This window comes from Rana temporaria, chromosome 3 (assembly GCF_905171775.1).
Source record: "Rana temporaria chromosome 3, aRanTem1.1, whole genome shotgun sequence".
NCBI classification, from domain to species: Eukaryota; Metazoa; Chordata; class Amphibia; order Anura; family Ranidae; genus Rana; species Rana temporaria.
In genome coordinates this window covers 433,252,517-433,274,849 of record NC_053491.1, presented here as the reverse complement: position 1 = coordinate 433,274,849, position 22,333 = coordinate 433,252,517, and the positions used below count along the sequence as shown (strand labels likewise).

General features: G+C 42.4%; 4 non-coding genes across 4 annotated transcripts; 2 read left to right on the top strand and 2 right to left on the bottom strand.

The window, feature by feature from the left end:
• The first annotated feature begins 6,138 nt into the window (after positions 1 to 6,138).
• On the top strand, positions 6,139 to 6,212 carry TRNAN-GUU. Its single transcript has one exon. It is a non-coding gene; the product is annotated as a tRNA-Asn (tRNA).
• A 3,371-nt stretch (positions 6,213 to 9,583) lies between these two features.
• TRNAN-GUU lies at positions 9,584 to 9,657 on the bottom strand. Its single transcript has one exon. It is a non-coding gene; the product is annotated as a tRNA-Asn (tRNA).
• A 1,466-nt stretch (positions 9,658 to 11,123) lies between these two features.
• TRNAN-GUU lies at positions 11,124 to 11,197 on the bottom strand. The gene has a single exon. It is a non-coding gene; the product is annotated as a tRNA-Asn (tRNA).
• A 5,582-nt stretch (positions 11,198 to 16,779) lies between these two features.
• On the top strand, positions 16,780 to 16,852 carry TRNAM-CAU. The gene has a single exon. It is a non-coding gene; the product is annotated as a tRNA-Met (tRNA).
• Positions 16,853 to 22,333: the final 5,481 nt, after the last annotated feature.

Here is a 22,333-nt window from a genome sequence, read left to right as displayed (position 1 = left end):
TGCTCATTCCTTTGGTTTGCTTCAAATTGCCAAGGACTATATATCCCATGGTACATTGCTGCCTGCAAGCAGTGATTCCTGTACTGACTCCGCCTCCTAAAACTCCTCCTCTCAGCACCTCTGTAGTTCAGAAGGCAGGCTCTGTGAAATGTGTGACACAGCAGTGCCTACTCACAGGGCATAGTGACTACATATCAGAATTCAAGGAAGGAAATATGTGGGATCTTCACAAAGTAAGTATACAAACATCAAGATCATAAAGATTAATAGGAGTAGGCTAGAAAAAAAATTAAATACAATGTGGAAATGAATATATGATTTTAAATGTACATGTTAATAGACACCCTTTAAAATAGTTTTAAACTATTATGTTGCAGTTCAGTATCTCTTATTGTAGGTGCATCATCTTTCATTAGAATTTAATATTCTGTTTTGCACGTATTACCCACTTGTTGTCCACCCCATAGCAGTTACTGCTAAAGGGCGGCAGCTGTACATACATATATAAATTAGATTTTGTTCAATTTTTTAAAGGTACCCCCTGTGCTGTGCTCCTTCATCCAGAGTGTAAGCTCTCTGATACAGGAGGTGTGTTACTGGCCAGATCACCAGGTGACAGCAGAGGGGGAAAAAGCCTACAATAAAAATAAAAATAAAATGCAAATATCTAACGATTGGTAACCTGCACTCTATTAAATCTTGGGTTTAATGCCACTTTAAATAATATATACACTTCAGTATAAAGTTGTTGCGATAATCAAAGTAGTCACTATATAAATCCGATTAAAGAGGAAGTAAACCTCCTCTGCTTACATTTACCTATAATAAGGCTCACCTATAAGTAGTGAAAATATCTCCTAAATGTGTACTGTTCAGGAGATATTTACATTACATTTGTTATTTCAGATGATTCATAACTTCGGATAAATTCGTATTCGTTATATTCACTAACAGCCAAAATTTAAATGAAATTCCAATACCTAAAATGTAATAGTATTAGTTAAGTTATTATTTCAGATTTTCAGGTGTTTGTATTTTCTAAAATAAGGGCCCTTTCACACTGGGGTGGGAGGTGCGGTGGCGGTATAGCGCTGCAATTTTTAGCGACAATATACTGTCAGAATTGCAGCGGTATTCGGTTGCTAGCGGTGTGGTTTAAACCCCCGCTAGTGGCTGAAAAAGGGTTAATACCGCCCGCAATGCATCTCTGCAGAGGCTCATTGCCGGCGATATAGCCTCGGTTTCAAATTGCATTCAATGGAGAGGAGCGGTAAACACACCGCTCCTCTCACTGCTCCAAAGATGCTGCGAGTATCAGAGCCCGTGAACCCAGAAGGAGCACCGGAGAAGATGTCAGCCGTCTCAGTGGTATGCGGGCACTGCTGAGAGGTATTCATTCTAGGGTGAGTATTTCATATGAGCTAGTATGCTAGTATTCCTTTGTCTTCCAGTTTTTTTTTTGGGGGGGGGGGGGGTTACAATCTCTAACTACTTCAGCCCTGGAAGATTTGGCTGCCCAATGACCAAGCCATTTTTTTGATTCGGCACTGCGTTGCTTTAACTGACAATTGCGACGTTGTAACTAAACAAAAGTGACGTTCTTTTTTTTCCACAAATAGAGCTTTCTTTTGGTGGTACTTGATCACCTCTGCGATTTTTTGTGCTATAAACAAAAAGAGAGCGACAATTTTGAAAATAAAATAATATTTTGTACTTTTTGCTCTAATAAATATCCCTATTTAAAAAAAAAAAAAAAAAAAAAAAATTTCCTCAGTTTAGGCTGATATGTATTCCACATATTTTTGTAAAACAAAAATAGCAATAAGCGTATATTGATTGGTTTGCGCAAAAGTTATAGCGTCTACAAAATAGGGGATAGATATATAGCATTTTTATTATTATTTATTTTTTATTAGTAATGGCGGCAATCTGTGAATTATATCAGGACTGCGACATTATGGCGGACACCTTTGACTCATTTTTGGGACCATTGGCATTTATACAGCGATCAGTGCTATAAAAATGCACGGATTACTGTATAAATGACATTGGCAGGGAAGGGGTTAACACTAGGGGGCGATCAAGGGGTTATGTGTGTTCTAACTGTAGGGGGGGATGGGACTGACTCGGGGAAGAGAGAGATCGGTGTCCATACATTGTATGAACACATGATCAGTCTCTTTGCCCCTGAGAGAACCAGGATGTATGTGTTTACACACACACATCCCCGTCCTCCTTCTCTAATGAGCAATCGCGTGTGCCCGGCGGTCATCGCAACTGCCAGGCACTCGCATTGGCTCTGGGGACACGCTTCAGGCACCTGCACGCCCGCTGGAGGCATCTTAAAGAGCCGACGTACAGCTACGATGGCTCGCGCAGGGGGGCCAGCCTGCCGCAGTATAAGTACGGCGGCTAGTCCGGAAGCGGTTAAGCTTCAGTCAAGTCGCTAAGCTATAGGAAAGGAAAATGCTGCTCCAGGTGAGTGATGGAACCAGGTAGGCTCGGAAAATAACTCCTCCCAGGGGTGCTAGACTCTGCTCGCCGGCCGTGCAATATAGATAAAAGGAATGGATGGCTGCACACCGAGGTAGTGATGAATCTCTTTATTTTAAAATCATTACCATTATAAGCATCTACCTGAACCTGTTTGCCTGTCCTGTGGTGTTATTCATGTTACGGATTTTGCAATAAAGAGATTCATCACTACCTCGGTGTGCAGCCATCCATTCCTTTTAAGTCACTAAAGCTGACCATAGATGGATTCATCCACCGAGTAGATTGCTTTGCTCAATTTAGTAGCCACAATTACTACATCAATTGTCACTTTTCACAGCGGTTCCTCGGGTATGAGATATGCATACTTACACTGGTCCAAGCTGGACTAATGTAACTATGTACTAATTAGATATGTGCAATTCGTTTAATTCCGAATTAATTTTTTTAACGAATTTGGACAAATTAGTTAATTCCAAATATTTAATTTTCCGGATTTTTGAAATTTTGAATTTTCGAATTCCGAATTTTTTGAATTTACGAAATTTGGAATTTCTGAAATTCGGAAATGTGAAAATTTTAAATTTCAAAAATTCGAAATGTGCGGTATTCGGAAATCAAAAATTTACAAAATTTGAAAATTCAAAATATTCGAAAATGGGAAATTCAAAAATGCAGAATTCGAAAATTCAAAAATCTGAAGATTTTGATTTTAGAATTTCCAAATTTTTAAATTTCTGAATAAAGAAAAAAAAATGAATGAAATAAAAACAAACACATTTTTCGGCAGTGCACATGTCTAGTACTAATGATCGTTAGTAGTACTAGACATGTGCACTGCCGAATAATTTCAAAAAATTTTAATTTCCGAATGCCCAAAATTTGGAATTTCCGAATTTTTGAAATTTAACATTTTACATTTCGAATTTCAGAAATTCCGAATTTCAGAAATTCGAAAGATTCGGGAATTCGAAAATTCTAAATTTCGGAAATTTGAAATAGACAGCTTTTAAATCTTACATATATGTTGAGCTTAAGAGATACCCCAATTTAAACTAAATTTAAAGTAAATGTTTGAATAAACTAAAAGAACAAAGCATTGGTATGCGATTAGCTGCTTGCATTAAGCTACTATTCGCATATGAATACACATGCCTTTTCCCACCCAACATTACAATGTCTGGACCAGGTAATAGCTGTTTAGCGTGGATCTACTGAACAATATGGCTAGTTTTAGTAACGCATTCTTGTCTTTGATGCTAAGAAAATAAAGAATGCTTCTATTGTTTGCATGATTAGGATGTCTATTATTGAATATTTAAATTGGGTTTCTACAACAACTGTACTCATTCTGTGGCTTTTCCCTGGGCTGAAAGGGTTTGGCATGTGTTTTCTTTAGCCAGCCATACATGGTTCGAAATTCAGACAGTTCAGCAGGGAGCGGCCAAATTTCAATTCGTGTATGGACAGCCTGGTTGTACACAAGTGGATCTATTGATCCACTTGTGTCCGAACAGACTGTCAGGGTTTACCCGAACAATAAATGCCACCGGCTGTAGCCAGCAACACTGATCATTGTATTCTGACAGCAGGAGATGCTTTCCACTCTCAGAAGACAATACCACAGCAGGAAGGATTCCCCCATCCACCCTCAAATGTGTGTATGGGGCAATAAGGCAGGCCATTGATTGTGCAAATTTAATTCCTGCTACCATGGGTTGCAGGAAAGAAATTTCCACAATTCCCCTATCAACACAGACAGTGTTGACAGCGGAATCCTACCTGCCGAACAAAAACAAAAAAAGGTCCACTTTATAAAGAAAGCATGAGCATATCATTAAAAACAATGCCCTTATTAAACCACTTCCAGACCTGCGCACGACGATGTACGTCTCTTTTTAAAGATGGATATCTCGGTAATGCAGCAGCTGCTGCCACAACCGAGGTATCCATCTTTAGTGTGAGCGGTCCTGTACACGATAACGGCGTCTTCGCTGCGGATTCGCCGCGAGATCGCCGTTATCGGTGGCGGAGAGGGCCCCCCTCCCGCCGCTCTCCCGCGCCCTCCGCCGCTTACCGGAGCCGTCGGTAGCGGCGGAGGAGATCGGGTGCGCTCGCTGCTGACTGGGACGCGACTGAAGGAAAATCTCCTTCACCCGTCCCCATAGCTCTGCTGGGCGGAAGTGACATCAAAACGTCAGTCCCCGCCCAGCCTCTTAAAGAAACATTTTTTTTTTTTGTCATTTGAAAAATTACAGTTTCAATTTTTTTTTTCTTGCATTTTAGTCTAAATATGAGATCTGAGGTCTTTTTGACCCCAGATCTCATATTTAAGAGGACCTGTCATGCTTTTTTCTATTACAAGGGAATGTTTACAATTCCTTATAATAGGAATAAAAGTGATCAAATTTTTTATTTATTTTTTTCAGTGTAAAAAGTAATAAAATAAATAAAAATAAATAAGAAAACAAAAAAAAAATGTTTTTAAAGCGCCCCGTCCCGACGAGCTTGCGCGCAGAAGCGAACGCATACGCGAGTAGCGCCTGCATATGAAAACGGTGTTCAAATCACACAAGTGAGGTATCGCCGTGATCGTTAGAGCGAGAGCAATAATTCTAGTCCTAGACCTACTCTGTAGCTCAAAAAATGCAACCTATAGAATTTTTTAAACGTCGCCTATCGAGATTTTTAAGGGTAAAAGTTTGACGCCATGCCACAAGCGTGACATGTTGGCTATCATTTTCCTCGGCGTAACATTATCTTTCACAATATATAAAAAAATTGGGCCAAATTTATTGTTGTCTTATTTTTTAATTCAAAAAAGTGATTTTTTTCCAAAAAAAGTGCGCTTGTAAGACCGCTGCGCAAATACGGTGTGACAAAAAGTATTGCAATGACCACTATTTTATTCTCTAGGGTGTTAGAAAAAAATATATATAATGTTTGGGGGTTTTAAGTAATTTTCTAGCAGAAAAAAATGTTTTAGTCTTGCAAACACCAAATCTGAAAAACACCTAAGGTCTGGAAGTGGTTAAAACTTGGTTAAGAAAAAAACTTGACCCTTACATGAACCCTTGGAGTTCCATGGTGTGTGAAAGAGCCTTTTGGTGGTGTGAGCAGTGGTAAGCCCCTGACAGGGCTGCTATTCCTGCAGGGACACTCGCCAGCCCAAAGCAGTTGGTGAGAACTCCAAAATGCACTGGCTGGAGGAATGAGGATTCCAGCTGACTCACCAGAACTGTGTAACCGGAAAGATGAAAAGCACCTGTTGTTCTCCAGGAAAATGTGTTTTGAAGCATGGCCTCTTGCTCAAGTCTTCGATGTATGGGCTGCCTTTGGGTAGATCTTCCAGGCAGCTATCTCATATTTTTCCATTGCTTTTGTCATTTCCACACTTATCTGATGTCCATCCTGAACCATGCATGGGTGAGAAAGGTTTTTGCTGCTGCTGTCTTCTAAACCCGTTCTTTTTTGCAGTACAGGATTGTAGTGATAAAAGTCTGTCTTTTTTTGAGAAGTATAAAAAGGAATAAACCATTTCTAATTGGATCTCCTTAAAGGCTTTAAAAAAAAAATAGTTACAGATTACAATGACACGCTATAGTGCATCACACTCTTTAGGTGAAGCCAAAATGGAGCACACAAGTCTCTGTGGCGCAATCGGTTAGCGCGTTCGGCTGTTAACCGAAAGGTTGGTGGTTCAAGCCCACCCAGGGACGCTCTTTTTTTTGTCCTATAATCATTAAAACCTTTTTACTGAATTCAGAAGAATAACCCTCACAAGTTACTAATAATAAAAAATTAAGCACCATGTACCTGCTTTATAAACACTCCTTTTAGCAGCTGAACAATTGATATCCTCCCGGTATCCAAAACAAAAAATAATAATAGTGCAGCACTATATTAAAACAACAAATATTTGACAAGTTACAGTAAATAGATGCAATCATTCAATGTGTGGTACTATAGTGCACCTCCCTCAACAATGTGAATAATGAATAAGTGAATTAAAATTCCAGTTTCTTTATTGATCTACAGCATACCTCCCTCTCTTTTGTCTGTAAAAAAAAGTTAAAAGTCTTAAATGTGCTTAATTTCTTCCACTTCGTGCGATGTCCACACCAGTGTTCTTCACCCCTCTGTATCTCAAACCCTCGCTGAACATTTAAACCCCTTAAATTGATAAGTTAATACCTTTTCCAGGTATTCCTTTTTAACTCCAGCCATGGGAAACTGTCAGGAACCGTGAATCGGGTGGAGACAGAAAATACAGTAAAAATCTCACCTTTAAATATAATGGTAAAAAAGGAAAAAATAAGTAAACATAGTCAAAACGTAGCCAGGGTACAGTAGCCAAAGCGGGTAGTTGGAACAAGCCAGTAAATCAGGAAGCCAGAGACCAAGTTAGTCAGAGGCAGCAGGCAGGATCAGGAACCAGAAGGGACGTCAGCTAGGCAAGTCTTTAACAGGAACACATCAGAGTCTCCAGGTTTGACCAAGGCAAAGGCCACAGAAGAACTGAACCAGGCAGTTTAAATAGCCAGAAGGGTCTGGCTGATGAGCAAATGATCACCAGATGAGCCACTGTGGAATAAGGAGTTATTGTAAAATATGCAATATTATATATTCTATTGTAACCTATAATATATAGCTATTGCATCTATGTATTCATTGTATTTTGTATGTCCCTTAATTAACTAATATCATCTAACCAGAATATGCTAGGCCTAATGCTATAATGTTAACTGTGAAGACAGATGCATTTGAGTAAAACAAGTTATATTTATTTCCTTTAAAGTAGGAATATCATATTCTAACAACAGATATCTATAAAGTCTATAACAACAATAATAATAACGAAAGACACTTAACACATCCCCTAGATACTCTTCATCAGCTGGTCTCAGATGTTATAGAGTGAAGGCCTGTAGGCCTCTGTATGTCTTAGGCCTAAAATGGCCATCAGAGCAAGGTCCCAGCAAGATAACATAGAGAAAACCTCATGGCAGAGACCCTTGCAGTCAAAGAGGCTGAGCTCTGGGTTCCTTTTTTACAAAACTCAGTCATTCAAACCCCCCATTGCCAACCCCCTGTGCCTTCTGGGTCAATCCTTTCGCAGACCAATCTTCCTCTGTAGATTATGTTCACTGACTGTCCTGCCATACTTGGCCTATGGGGCAGTATAGCAGTCCATGCCTCCATGAGCCCTGGATCTCTTTGAAGCTTGCTTGTAGAATCACTGATTCTCATCTTATTGTCATAGACACAAAGGAGCCAGGCCCCCCTGCTATGCAGACTTGGGACAATCTGGCTGTAACCAGGAAGCAAATCTCCAGATTACCCCATCTTGCTCCCAACAGGAGTGCTGGCATTTAACCTGGCATTCAGCTGAGCAACCTGAGCACAGAGAAGGGAGGGCTGAGCATGCTTAGCGTTAATAAACCACAAAAAAAATGGTCCCTGCAGGATAATGTCATAATGTGCTAGTGTGAACCACATACTAGCTCATTATGACAGACGTACCTTAAAGTGTTACTTAACCCACAACAGTAAAATCAGTCTGCATATGCAGTAAAGCATGCTTGTTATATTCAATGTGGAACATAAGGGGTTAATCCTGAGCATTGTGTAAAAAAGGTTGTTTGAGCCTGTCTTCTCTGATCCTCCCTTCTTTCACAGTCCCCAACCCATCTCCTGACAGTAAGAGCCTTGGAGGGCATTCTGCACATGCTCAGTTTGGTGTATATTGCTAGAGTTATTTTTCTTGGTAGAGTGCATGTGATCAGCACAGGGCCAATCAGCACTGTCCAGACAGAGGGTCATGGGTCATGCAGTCTCATAGGACAGTCAGAGTAGAATGAAAACTCCTCCTACAAGCTTTAACCAGACACTGATAGAAGTCATAAGACTGCTACAGTAATATATGTTGATGAGAAAAAGTAACAGTTTATATTTACTAAAATAACTGCATTTCCATGTTGTGTGTACTGTGGGAGATCAGATACGGTGAATACAGAGTTTAGTAACTTGGTTTAGATATGGTGAATGCAGGGTCCTGGGTTTAGTAACACTTGAAAACTAAGCCCTCCAGCGGCATGCTGTCACTGCTACCTGGGCTTTCATCTCCATCCGGTCTTCCTTCCAGGTTTGCGGGCTTCGGCCTGGTCACATCACTCCCACGCATGCACAAGGGAGTCACGACCATAGCACAGAGCTCTGAATAGACGGTGCTACAGTACGCATGCACCGGTGACATCATGTGTTCAAACCACACATGTGAGGCATCACCATGATCGTTAGAGCGAGAGCAATAATTCTAGCACTAGACTTCTCTATAACTCAAAACTGGCAATCTGAAGAAATTTTTAAACTTTGCCTATGGAGATTTAAGGGTCAAGGTTTGTCGCCATTCCACAGATGGGCAGAATTTTGAAGCGCAACATGTTGGGTATCAATTTACTTGGCGTAACATTATTTTTTACAATATTAAAAAAAATTGGGCTAACTTTACTGTTGTCTTTTTTATTTTATTTAAAAAATATTTTTTTTTCCCAAAAAAATTGCGCTTCTAAGACCGCTGCGCAAATACAGGGTGACATAAAGTATTGCAACGACTGCCATTTTATAATTATAAAATAATAATATATATATTGTAAACACCAAGTCTGGAAAATAGGCCCGGTCCTTAAGTAGTTAATAATGAAGTGGATATAAAGGCAGTGGGGGTGGTTGAGTAGTTTAGCAAAAGAAAATGGACGGGGCTGACAACACACAGTCCACAAAATGCTATGTGTTGTCAGCCCACAAAAGGAAATTATCTTTGATTGCAGATACAGCACCTTTCAATAGAACCAAATGTACTATGTTTGTACAATATTTATATTTTAACATGGTAAATGTTGGAAGGTTTTTTTGAACCATTTGATGTTGCTGCAGTGGAAATATGGCTGAAAGTACTTGCCATAAAATTTCCTTTTTGTGGGGTGCATTTGAGTCAGCCATATAGGCACGCACAGGTGTCACAAATGAGCACCAGGGGGAGAGAAATCTGTCTAATCCAATCAGCAAGAATTTACTGGAAAAACATCAACGTCCCTGGGTGGGCTTGAACCACCAACCTTTCGGTTAACAGCCGAACGCGCTAACCGATTGCGCCACAGAGACTTATCTGCTGCTCTGTAAGCTTCACCTAAAGACAGTGATACACCACAGAGTATTCTAAAGATTTACTTATTGAGTTTTTGCAAGTACAAAACAAACAGATTCATAAACGGTTACATCACATGTATAGATCAGTGCCCACAGAGTATTCTTAATAGTAAAAAAAAAAATTCTAAAGTGCCCACAAAGGTTTAAGTGGAACTACCCTTCATCTGAGCACCACAAACAAAAAAGTCAATTTTAATATTTGAAGCAAACTCACTCCTCCATCCATGTCTCCATGCTTTATTTTTTTAAGAAATCACTTTGAAAAACACCCACTGGCATTTCTGGCCGTGGCTATCTTGAGTAAGGGCAGATAATTTATGCAGCATTTACTCCTTGGAATACACTTGCCCTTAAAGTGATTGTAAAGGTTTTTTATTTTAAATAACAAACATGTCATACCTACCTGCTCTGTGCAAGAGTAGAGTGGCCCCGATCCTTCTTTTCTGAGGTCCCCTGACTGCGCTCCTGGCTCTTCCTCTTCGGCGAGTGCCCCCCACGGAGAGCCTATTTCCATTGGTAAACCATGTGGGCTCGCTCCAGAGTCCTGCTGCTGCATCCATTGACAGACAGCAGGACTTGGCCTCACCCCCCTCTCCTGTGTCACTGAATTTGATTAACAGCAGCAGGAGCCAATGGCTCCTGCTATCAATCTATCCAGCGAGGACCCAAGACAGTGGCTGGAGCTATTGGACTCATGCTCATCGCTGGATTCAAGGTGAAAAACTTTAAGGCTTTAGAACTACTTTAACTCATGCATGCAGGCAGGAGAGGGTGTGCTTAGCTCCTCCTCCCCTACTGAACACTCTAAGGCCCCTTTCAGACTGGGGCGGGAGCTGCGGTGGCGGTATAACGCCGCTAAAAATAGCGGCGCTATACCGCCGGAATTGCCGCGGGTATCAGCCGCTAGCGGTGCGGTATTAACCCCCGCTAGCGGCCGATAAAGAGTTAATACCGCCCGCAATGCGCCTCTATAGAGGCGCATTGCGGGCGGTATTGCCGCGGTTCCCCATTGTTTTCAATGGGAAGGAGCGGTGAAGGAGCGGTATACATCCGCTCCTCTCACCGCTCCAAAGATGCTGCTGACAGGAGATTTTTTTGTCTCCCGCCAGCGCATCGCCTCAGTGTGAAAGCCCTCGGGCTTTCACATTGAGTCCTGCAGTGCAGGAGTTTTCAGGCGGGATAGCAGCGCTATTTTTAGCGCTTTAACCGCCTGAAAAACTCCTCAATGTGAAAGGGGCCTTCGGATTTTATTATGCTAATGCTAGCAGCATAAGGATTAAAAACAGTCAATGTTGATTGACAGTGTGAAGTTCCACTTTAAGTTGACCTTTAGCAATACCTTGCACCAATAATAGGAATGCTACATGTTCCTAAGAACCCCTCCAAGAAAGTATGCCAGAATCCTTCCAGGAAAAACTGACCGTCCCTGGGTGGGCTTGAACCACCAACCTTTCGGTTAACAGCCGAACGCGCTAACCGATTGCGCCACAGAGACTTGTGCAGCTCAGGTTCATTTCTCAGAATTTAGCTCTGAATATGCTAGCAAATTAGACTAGTTATTCCTTAGCAAAACCTCCTGCTATGGTACCTGCTATGCCATAGCCTTCCCCTCTTCTGGGAGTTTCTAATTACTGTCTATACTTTACTGATCCCTCTGCCCCTTAGTGAGTGAGTGAAAAACTTGTATAGTGCTGCACATGCGAACTGAATCACCTCTGGGCGCTTGTTTGACCATTTCTCCATTGACCTCAGAAGAGATGGGTTTTGATCTTTCTCCTAAAGGCCAAGTGATTCTCCTCCAACCGAATAGAGGGTGGTAAAGTGTTCCAAAGTCTAGGGCCTTGGACCACAAATCTCCTTTCTCCTTTGGACTTGTATCTGGTTTTAGGGATTTGGAGTAGATTTTGGTTGGAGGATCGCAACATGCGACTGGGGTTGTATGCCTTTAGTTTTTCACACAAGTACTTGGGTGCATTACCCAAGATACATTTGTGCGTCAGGCAGAGTGCTTTAAAGGTGATTCTGTCTTTCACTGGGAGCCAGTGAAGGCTTCTCAGTGAGGGGGAGATCGATTCCCAAGGTTTTTTTCCCATCACAAGACACGCGGCCATATTCTGAACGATCTGCAGGCGAGTGATTTGGTATTTTGGGAGTCCAAGGTAAAGGGCATTTGCATAGTCAAGTCTGGAGTTGACAATTGTTCCCACCACAACTGCTATGTCTTCTTTGGGGATAAATGGAATAAGTCTGCGTAGTAGGCGCAGCAGATGATGGGATCCACTGACTACTGACCCTATTTGTGCATCCATTGTCATGTAGGTGTCAAAAATGACTCCGAGACTTTTGACTTTGGCGCTAGGGGCGATGATTTTTCCCAGAATGGGTGGAGGTGTCCAGGGTGTTGCCGGTTGATTCTTTCGATTGGCGTGAAACAAGAGAAGTTCTGTTTTTGAGCCGTTGAGTTTAAGATAACTCTTTGTCATCCAGTTCTCTATCAAAGAGAGGCATTTCTCTAGACCGAGATGATGATCCTTTTTGTTGCAGATGCGAAAGTACAATTGCGTGTCATCCGCATAAGAGTAGTAGAGCAGCTTCTGGCTGCTGACAATTTCAAAAAGAGGGCGGAGATAGATGTTAAACAGCACCGGCGAGAGAGGGGATCCTTGGGGGACACCACATGATACCGTGCGTTTTTCAGAGGTGAACGGTCCCAGTCTCACCGTTTGTGAACGGTTTTCCAAAAAGGAGGTGAACCAAGATAGGTCACCGTCTGCGACTCTGGCTACTTCCGATAGCCGAGTCAGCAATAGTTTGTGGTCGACCGTGTCGAAAGCTGCACTGAGGTCCAAGAGTACTAGAAGTACCTTACCTCCCTACTAATTTTTTTTACTTGGATGGCAACTAGGGTGTCCCGATACCACTTTTTTATGACCAAGTACAAGTACTGATAGTTTTTTTCAAGTACTCACCAATACCGAATACCGATGCTTTTTTAATGTCATGGCACTAATATTCAGGACTGATGGACACTGATAGGTGGCACTGATGAGGCGTGGACTGTGTCTGTAGCTTTTTATTTTTTTACAGTTTTATTTTTTACAATTTATATATTTTTTGTTTTGTTTTTGTTTTTTTACAAGTTTTCTTCTTTTGTTGGGGTCGTGGGGGAGTGGACAGTCAGTTTCATAGATTTTTTTATTTTTTATTCAACCATCTTGGGGGACAGAGTATACTGTATCTGTGTGGGGCTGTCCTTAAGTGGTTAAAGTGAAATAATAAAAATGAAAAATTCCTTTAAATATAGTGTCTGGGGGGGTCCCCTTAGTCTGCCTGTAAAGTTGCGCAACTGTACGGTATATAGAACCTGCTGCAGCAAAAATTACTTTTCTAAAGCCAATAAAATGACATTTTCCTTGCAAGCTTTCCTTATTTTATAAACAACAGCTCGGGGAGACAGTCTGTATGATGAGGCCACAATTTAGTGCACTGGGAACAAGATTAGAGATTTTTCAGATAAATTCTGGTGTCTGTTTCGCAGACTTTGGATAGAACTAACAGGTGCAGAAAAATTGCTCCTTGGGTGTTAATTGTGCACAGAAAACCCCTTAAAAAATCTTCACAATAAAATCAACAGCCACAAAGCTGGACAGCCTAGACAGTCTTGTACAGATTCCACATCCCAAAAAACTTAGTCAGCAACATCGGCATCAGGAGCTTGATAGCTGCTGCTAATACAAGAATGATTCATTTTGATAAATGTCAGCCGGTCAACGGAGTCTGTCGACAGATGCGTTCTTTTATCTGTCACAAAACCTCTGGCAGCACTGAATGTCTGTTCGGAAAGCCTGCTGGATGCAGGGCAGCACAGCAGCTCAATTGCATACTGGGCAAGTTCTGTGGTCCATTCTTGACTCATTAACCCAGTGGATCGTCAACTGGAAAGCTCTCCATGTCTGTTTTCGCCCCTAGATAATCTCCCACCATATGATGCCAATGCTGCCGATGGGATGTGGAAGTTGACATCCCTGGGTGCCGAGGACTAAAAATGTTTTGAAATGCATCACTGAAATGCGGCCCCCTTCTCCACCACTCGTCTCTTGACCAACAGAAGGACTCAAACTAGCCTTTCCATGAGACTGTAACCTAGCAGGATCTGGAAAGGCATTACATAAACTCCTCTTTAAGGTGTCCTCAAAAGATTTCATCCTCTGCTCCCTCTGTGAGCATGGGATGAGTTCTGAAACTTTCCCCTTGTAACGGTGATCAAGGAGGGTTGCCAACCAATAGTAATCTTTTTCCTTGATGCCACAAATTCTCAGGTCCTTTTGCAGGCTTTAAAGAACAAGGGAGCCCATGCACCGCAAGTTTCCGGAGGCATGAGAAGCAGAGGCCTCGGGGTCACTGAGGATTACAGTATATGGAACTGCCTTCTCCCAGCCACGTACTACTTCCAAGGGTTCTGGGGACGGAAACCCTTTCTTAAGAACGTATGTCTTCCTCTGCTTCAATGCCTCTGTGTGTTTTGGTGCTGGTGATATCATTGATGTAAATGGTAATTAAAACGGTAATATAGGGTATTATAGGGCATTATTTCTACATGGATAATGTATGAATAATCAGAATCCTAAATGATCTGTCCTTATTTTCTTTTCTCAGGTTTGGAAAAACCATAAGCAGACTACAGTATATGGAGTCTATGTAAAAAGCTACTTTATTTAACTATGTCTAGGTGTAATTCTAGAATGTTTAAAAGTTATACTCAATCTTTACAGCTGATATTCATCATTCAAGTTAAAGACGGAAAAGCCACTAGACTATTGAGAGTATATAAACATTTATGCAGAGTATAAGTTACGAATGCTATGTCATTTCTGGTTTACTCAGCTGCTAATGGCATTGATTTAAAGAAATTACAGTATTCAGAATCGCCAATTTTGGCGATCTGAATACATTGAAGTGTAAAGGAGGGATTTTGGGTCTTTTAGACCCCCGATCCCTCCATAAAGAGTACCTGTCACCACCTATTACTGTCACAAGGGATGTTTACATTCCTTGTGACAGCAATAAAAGTGATCAGATTTTTTTTTTTTTAAGTGACAATGTAAAAAAAAAAAAAAAAAAAAAAATGTTTAAAGCACATCCGTTCCCACAAGCTCATGCAGCAAAGAAACCGCATGCGTAAGTTGCGCCCGCATATGTACACAGTGTTCATATCACACATGTGAGGTATCGCCACGATTGAGAGCAATAATTCTAGTATAAAATCTCCTCTGTAACGTTAACCAGGTAAGTGTTACTTTTTTTAAAGCTTTGCCTATGGAGATTTTTGGGTACTGTTGTTTGTCACCCTGATTGGGCTTAGTCACAGGGGTTCCTCTACGACAAAAGCCTCTCGAAGGGGCATGACTGAAAAAGTTCTGCAAACCGGCTACCAATCAGTGCTCTCAGCCTGAGAACACCATGGGAGCAACATCGGATTGTTAGTACAACTGCTCCAACCTGAGCTATCATTTTTTTTCCTTCAGCCCGCTGGGTTAAACAAAGCAAACATTTTAGGTCAGCAGCTACAAATACTATTAATATATGGACACTGATTTCTGATTGGCGAAGCGGCAGCGGAAGGAGGAGGGGGGACGAGCTTTGCCACTGCGCCGTCTCTAGAAGTGAGGAAGGGGTCCCCCCTGAAAGGTGCCAAATGTGGCACTGGAGGGGGAGGGAGACGAATAAGTGGAAGTTCCACTTTTGGGTGGAACTCCACTTTAAGTGTGGAGTACAAACTCTCCATATGGTTTAAATGAGATTGGAGTGAGAGGTTTTATTACTAATTACACTCTACCAACAATTTGCCCAATCTATTCTCCTGATCCATTATTTTGAGATCCAGTGGATTTTTAACAGTTTAGCAACATTCAAAAAAAATTAGGGCTGTTACTGATTAAAATTGTTGTGTTCAATTAATCGTTTTTTTTTAATCGACTAATTTCGATTAATTATAACGCACATACAGATCCAACTACTTTTAGCTGATCTCCTTGAAGGCCGATTCCCAGTGCAGCTACCAACCACTGGAAAATTGGATAGCAGGATACAAAAAACACACAGGCAGCGCTCAATGGGAATAGCATTAAAACTTTTATAGTCTTCAAGTAGGTAACAAAATAAATATTGCACTGGAGATAAAATCGATGTAGCTACATAAACTGTAAAAATGGTGCGAGTAATACCAAACGGTAGCAAAATCAGTTGTAAAAACATGTAGCCAAGTATGATACTGGTATAAAAATGTGTACAATGATGCCACTGCTGAATCCAGATGAGGAGAGGTTAACATCAGTCCGTCGAAATTTAGATGTCCCGTGAAGGGAACTATCACAACTCCCAGTGGATGGTTGTAGAATCCCAGGTTGATAGAGGTAAGTGATAGAGGGAAGTGTAACAGTCCTTGCATGTGGCAGATAGTAAGGTCCCACCAGCATGCAGATATGAAGGCACAGCAAAGGAGCCCTTCAGATGGACACGACAAGCCCCGCCGTTGTCCGTGACATCACCGGATCTCCGACGGAACTCCCTGCAGCCGGTGGGGAGGTGAGTACCAATCAAAAGAATTTTGATCAATCAAAAAATTTTAGGATTAATCGATCAATTAATAGTTAGCTTCCACAGCCCTAAAAAAATGTATTTGCGATCCATTTACAGAGCATTTATAGGGCAACAGTGACATCACCCAATCTCACTCCAAATCTCATGAGACTATACAATTATTTGACTTTAAGAAACTGGAATGCCTAGGCACAGGGAGTGCATGGCTATTTTTTAGTAAGAATTCAAGACAAAAGGTACATTTGTCAGTGTGACTTAGACTTGCTAAACATATCTAGATGTTCCCTATAAGGTAGAAAATCTTTGCATTTTGAGTTCAGATTAATTTAAAAAATGTAGTGTTGGCCCTTTCCTTTTAGCTTACTGTTCTGTAATGTTTTGAATGGTTAGGGTCTCAAAGTAACCTTTTTATGGATTCACAGGAAGTGATTGTGTAGTTGTTGTACCTAGGTAAGCTTTCCACATCGAAAGTCATCTGCCTTGTTAGCGCAGTAGGTAGCGCGTCAGTCTCATAATCTGAAGGTCGTGAGTTCGATCCTCACACAGGGCAAGAACTTTTTTTTTTCCCCCCTCCCTTGTAACATTTTTAATTTAGTGCTCATAAGCCAGATTTGGAAGCCAGCTCCTTGGAAGACACTGACATACTACACACCTGAGCAGTGATGGGAGGAGGGTGGATTGGATCAGTGGCTATGATGGTGGTGGGGATAGAATTAGTTTCAGTGGATGGGATCAGTGGCAGCGGTGGTGGTGGGGATGGGATCAGCGGTGGGGGATGGGATCAGTGGCAGAGGGATAGTGGTGGGTGGAATGGGATGGTGACACTGGCACTCCCTTACTCTCGGTGTCAGTCGATTCCCCCTCCTTGCTCTCTCGACCACGATCACAATCCTTTCTTGACATGCGCTCTCTGTCTTCACGTCTCCCCACAAAGGGGAAAGCTCCTCCACCTTCATGCTACTGGCCCATAAGCTAATCAACTGACCAGTTTCCTCCTCCCGATATGGCATCTGCTTGCAGAAATGGGCAGAGAGGATAGGCGGGTGGTGCTCTGTGCCAGTGAGTGAGTGGTCAGCCACAGTGTACTACTGTGCTTCGGACTCCAGTGGGCAGTGGTGGCCCCTATCCACAGTGTACTAGTATATCCTTATCCAATCAAAGCCTCTAATTAGAACCAGAACCGTTGTAGTGTCCCTTCTGCCTGGGGGCAGCGCCGCCCCCCTGATAAATGCCGCCCAAGGCACACGCCCTGTTTCTCTTATGTTAAATAGGCCCTTGGTACTATGAACCTTTTACTCATTTGCATGGGGGGCAGAATTTGGGTGGGCAGAGAGCACAGCAGTAGTGCAGGTCACCTCCTGTGTCCTAGCAGCGAAAAATTGGGAAGCCATCTATTTACTGGAAGTAGTGATTCCACTAAAAAATGTATGACTTCCAAATTTGTTCATCAGAAGTTCAGCAGGTAGGTGGACTCTTCCTTTAGGCCCCTATCACGCGGGCTGTCCAAGCAGGCCTGTCAGTTTTTCAAATGGACCCCGATCAGACCCTCCAGCCTCTTCTATGGATACAAATCCACTGCCACCCACCACCATACGATCCAATCCTGTCTGCCAAAAACAGACGAATGGTGGTCCTAATCTCCATCAGTCTGGCAGATCGGATTGAATGAAAATGGACAGGCGGTCAGTATCGGTCCGATTGTCCCATAGAGAGAAAAGTGCGACTGTGCGCAGAGCGGAAACAGTCCTGTCATCCACCTGCTTAGCGGGGATCAGCGGAGAGTTCCTCCACTGAGCAAGTGGGTTGCACTTCACGGAGGCGCCCGTGTGGGCCTAAGTTCATCTGTTCAGTGAACTGTGAACATATAAAGTTTGAGTGAAACTGTACATTATTATTATACAGGATTTATATAGCGCCAACAGTTTGTGCAGTGCTCTACATCAGGGAAGACAGTACAGTCACAATACAAATCAATACAGGAGGGATCAGAGGGCCCTGCTCGTTAGAGCTTACAATCTAGAAGGGAGGGTCAAGTGGAACAAAGGGTAGTTAGCTGTGGGGGGTGATCGGATGGAATCAAATGAAAATACAGTTGTTAGGTATGGGTAGGGTAGGCTTCTCTGAAGAGGAGGGTTTTCAGGGATCCTCTAAAAGCTAATAGAGAAGGAGATAGACGGACAGATTGGGTTAAGGAGTTCCATAGGCTTGGAGAGGCTCTGGAAAAGTCCTGGAGACGAGCATGGGAGCAGGTGATGAGAGAGCTAGAGAGTAGGAGGTCTTGAGAAGAACAAAGAGAATGATTAGATTGGTATTTAGAGACTAGGGTCATTGATGTAGCTGGGGCAGAGTTGTGGATGGCTTACATGGCTGCAAACTCGAATCTCAACCCTATAGAAGAGGAACAGTTAGGAAATGCTAGATTTCTGGTACAGTCCATCTATGTCTGCATTACTTTTTTTTTTCCAAAATGTATGTCTGTACTATTAAATTACATCTTCAGCATATTCACTTCCTCTTCGCCAAAAAGGGTGTGGTTGTTCCATGCTGATCACAGCTAGGGAAAGTGAATAATAGAGAAAAAAAATGCATAAATTCAATTCATGAACCTAAATATATAGGTACTGAGTGAGCTGTGAGAGAACCTGCCAAAAAGTGAATTAATAAGTGCCAATAGGTGATAAAAGAAACAATATGCAAACCATAGTCCATTCATCTGAACTAGGTCAGAAATAATGGTGATCTCCTGTGATACTGTCTTCCTTCCACACTGCTTCACCCGACCACTTACATACGACACTTCCTTATCCAAAACGACAGCTCATATGAAAAATCAAATGACAAAACAAGACCTCATTGCGCAATATGTAGCGCGAAATAGAGAAACAGCACGACAGCGATACGATCGCACTCACAAATATTTTGGACAAAACAAACGTACAGCCTCGCTCAGTGTAGCGATCTCCTCATGCGGACCGCAGATCGCAGCCATTACTAGTAAATACAAATTTAATAATAAAAATTCCATAAATATATCCTCTATTTTGTAGACGCCATAACTTTTGCGCAAACCAATTAATATACACTTATTATGATTTTTTACCAAAAATATGTAGAAAAATACATATTGACCTAAACTGAGAAAGAAATTAGTTTTTTCATATATTTTTGGGGTATATTTATTATAGCAAAAAAAATAGTTTTTTTTTTTCCAAAATGTACGCTCCTTTTTGTTTATAGCGCAAAAAAAATGCAGAGATGATCAAATACCACCAAAAGAAAGCTCTATTTGTGGGAGAAAAAGGACATACATTTTGTTAGGGTACAACGTCGCACGACCGCGCAATTGTCAGTTAAAAGCGACGCAGAGTGCCATATCGTAAAAAATGGCCCCGTCATTAAGCAGCCAAATTTTCAGGGGCTGAAGTGGTTAAAGTGGTTGTAAACCCACTTTTTTCACTTTTACCTACAGGTAAGCCTATAATAAGGCTTACCTGTAGGTATAAAGAATATCTCCTAAACCTGTACAGTTTAGGAGATATTCCCCCCGCAATGCGCCGCTGATTGCAGCGGCGCATGTGCAGGGGGGGATCCACGGCGAAAGGACCGGCAGCCGCTCACGCGCGGGAGTGACGTCATCGCCGCTCCAGCCAATCACAGCGCTGGAGCGGCGATACCTGGAAGACACGCCGGAGCAAGATGACATCTCGCTCGGCGTGAACCAGGTAAGTGTTCTTCACCTTGTTCCGAGGTAAGTATTCCATAATCAGCCAGTATGCGGTGCATACTAGCTGATTATGCCTTTTGCCTTGCAGGTTTGAAAAAAAAAAGTTTATACGGTTTACAACCGCTTTAAAGAAGCCCTCAAAATTTTCACTGACCTGCTCGCATTAAGCAAGTGGAAATAAGCTGAGGGCGAGTGTGGAGTAGGGGTGGACTGGGCTGGGGGGCAGGGAGGCTATTGCCCCCCAGGCTCTCTGATGCCCTGTAAAAAAAACTGCACCTCTTCTGCCAGAAGAAATCAGCAAAGAAACTGTCAGGAGAAGAGCCTGCAAGATCACACAGATAGAGGATCTCTCGCTGTGACACAGCTTGGATCTGAAATGCCGACCTCTGTCAAAAAAAGTGCTGCTTCCTGGACTGGCTCCTATGATAGACAGCACACTGGTCCTATGCTGGGAAATTGAATCAGTGTGCTGTCTATCATAGGAAGCGGGACTTTGCTTGACAGCGGCCAGTGTTTCAGATCCAAGCTGTGTCACAGTGGGAGATCATCTCCCTGTGTGATCCAGCTGGCTCTTCTCCTGATTCCTCCCTGTGATCCCCATGCAATGATAAGCTACATTGATGGGCACTGATGAGACTGCACTGATGGGCATTGATAAGGCTGCACTGATGGGGCAGCACTGATATACTGCACGGATGGGCACTGAAAGGCTGCACTCATGGGTACTGATATGCTTTATGTTAATGTTCTCCTCACAAATGTACTTGCCTGAATAATTATCCTGGTTGATTGTTATGTAAAAAAAATATTATAATGGTTTTACACAGAGCAGCCCCAATCCTCCTCTTCTGCTCCTGGTTACTACTCCCTGCTGAGTGCCCCATAGTAGGCTCGGGGCACTTGTGCAGGTTCATTCCCAAGTGATGCTCTGTGTGTCTATTGACACACAGAGCATTGCTCAGCCCCACTCTTTCATCAGCAGCAAAAAATAGCACTTGCGGCTGTCCCTCTATCCAAAGAGGAGGGAGAGAGACATTGCTCCCATGCAAAATCGGCCTCAGATAAGAATAAGCAGAATGTTTTTTACTTGAATTCCTAGAATGGCGACTTCAGGTGCGATTTCAATAGACATCTGTGCAGGAACTTTCACAAACTGACATGAGGGAATGAAATCATGTGAGTTCAGCTGAACACGTACAATTTCAATCCCAGTGTGAACGAGGGCTAAATGATGTACCATACAGGATTGTCTTCTGTGGAACTCTTAAAAAGGGTGGAGTGCTCTGCCCACACTTCCCCATTTTTAGAAATATTAAGCTGTTACAAGTGGGGAAGATAATAATTTTTGGTAAACAATGAACTCGAAAAACGTTGAGTCACATTAAACAGAAAAACGAAAGCAGTTCCTTTTAGCCTAGTGATTTAAAAAAATTAAAAGATCTTTATCCCTGTGTTAAAGTGGTTGTAAACCCTTCTTGACTACTTCTACCTATAGGTAAGCCTAGAATAAGGCTTACCTATAGGTAGTGGAAATATCTCCTAAACGTTTTCCATTTAGGAGATATTTCACTTGTAGTCTCCCGAAAATCCCAATGCGCATGCACGGGGAAGAAACTAAACTAAGTGCCGTTTCTTCTCCAGTCTATGCTGTGAATCGCGGCTCCTGTGCGCATGAGCAGGAGTGACATCACGTGGCTCCGACGAATCACAGAGCCGGAGTCCGCAGCCCGGAAGGAAGAGGACACATATGCGATGCATACTAGCCCATTATGCTTTGCATTTGCAGGCTTTAACGTGGGCTAAAGAGGAAGTAAAACCCATCAAGGTTTACTTCCTCTTTAAAGAAGAAGTAAAGCGCTGTTTTTTTTCTGACCTGATACTAGCACATTATCTGAAACTTACCTGTGAAGCCCCCATTGTCACCGTTGGAGGCCACATCCATCTTCCTTCAGGGTCCGCAGACGCCAACTGTGTGACTGGCCAGAGATTGCGTGCAGGAGCTGCCGTTCATGGTACAGGGCTGACATCTTTAGCTGTATATACAGTAAATATCTCCAAAATGGTGCACATTTAGGAGATATTTACCCTAACTATAGCCCCCCCCCCCCAAAACCTCCTCTCACACACCCTCCAAACCTCGTCACATAGTGGGTTAATAGTGTGGTTAAATTTCACTAACAGTGTAAGGGTCTTAAGGGTAGGGTGACCACATTTGCAAACTACCATTCAGGGACACCCTCCCTTCCCAAAAATCATCTTGTGTTGTAACGAATCACAGCACAGTGATTGGACACAAGAGGCGGGATT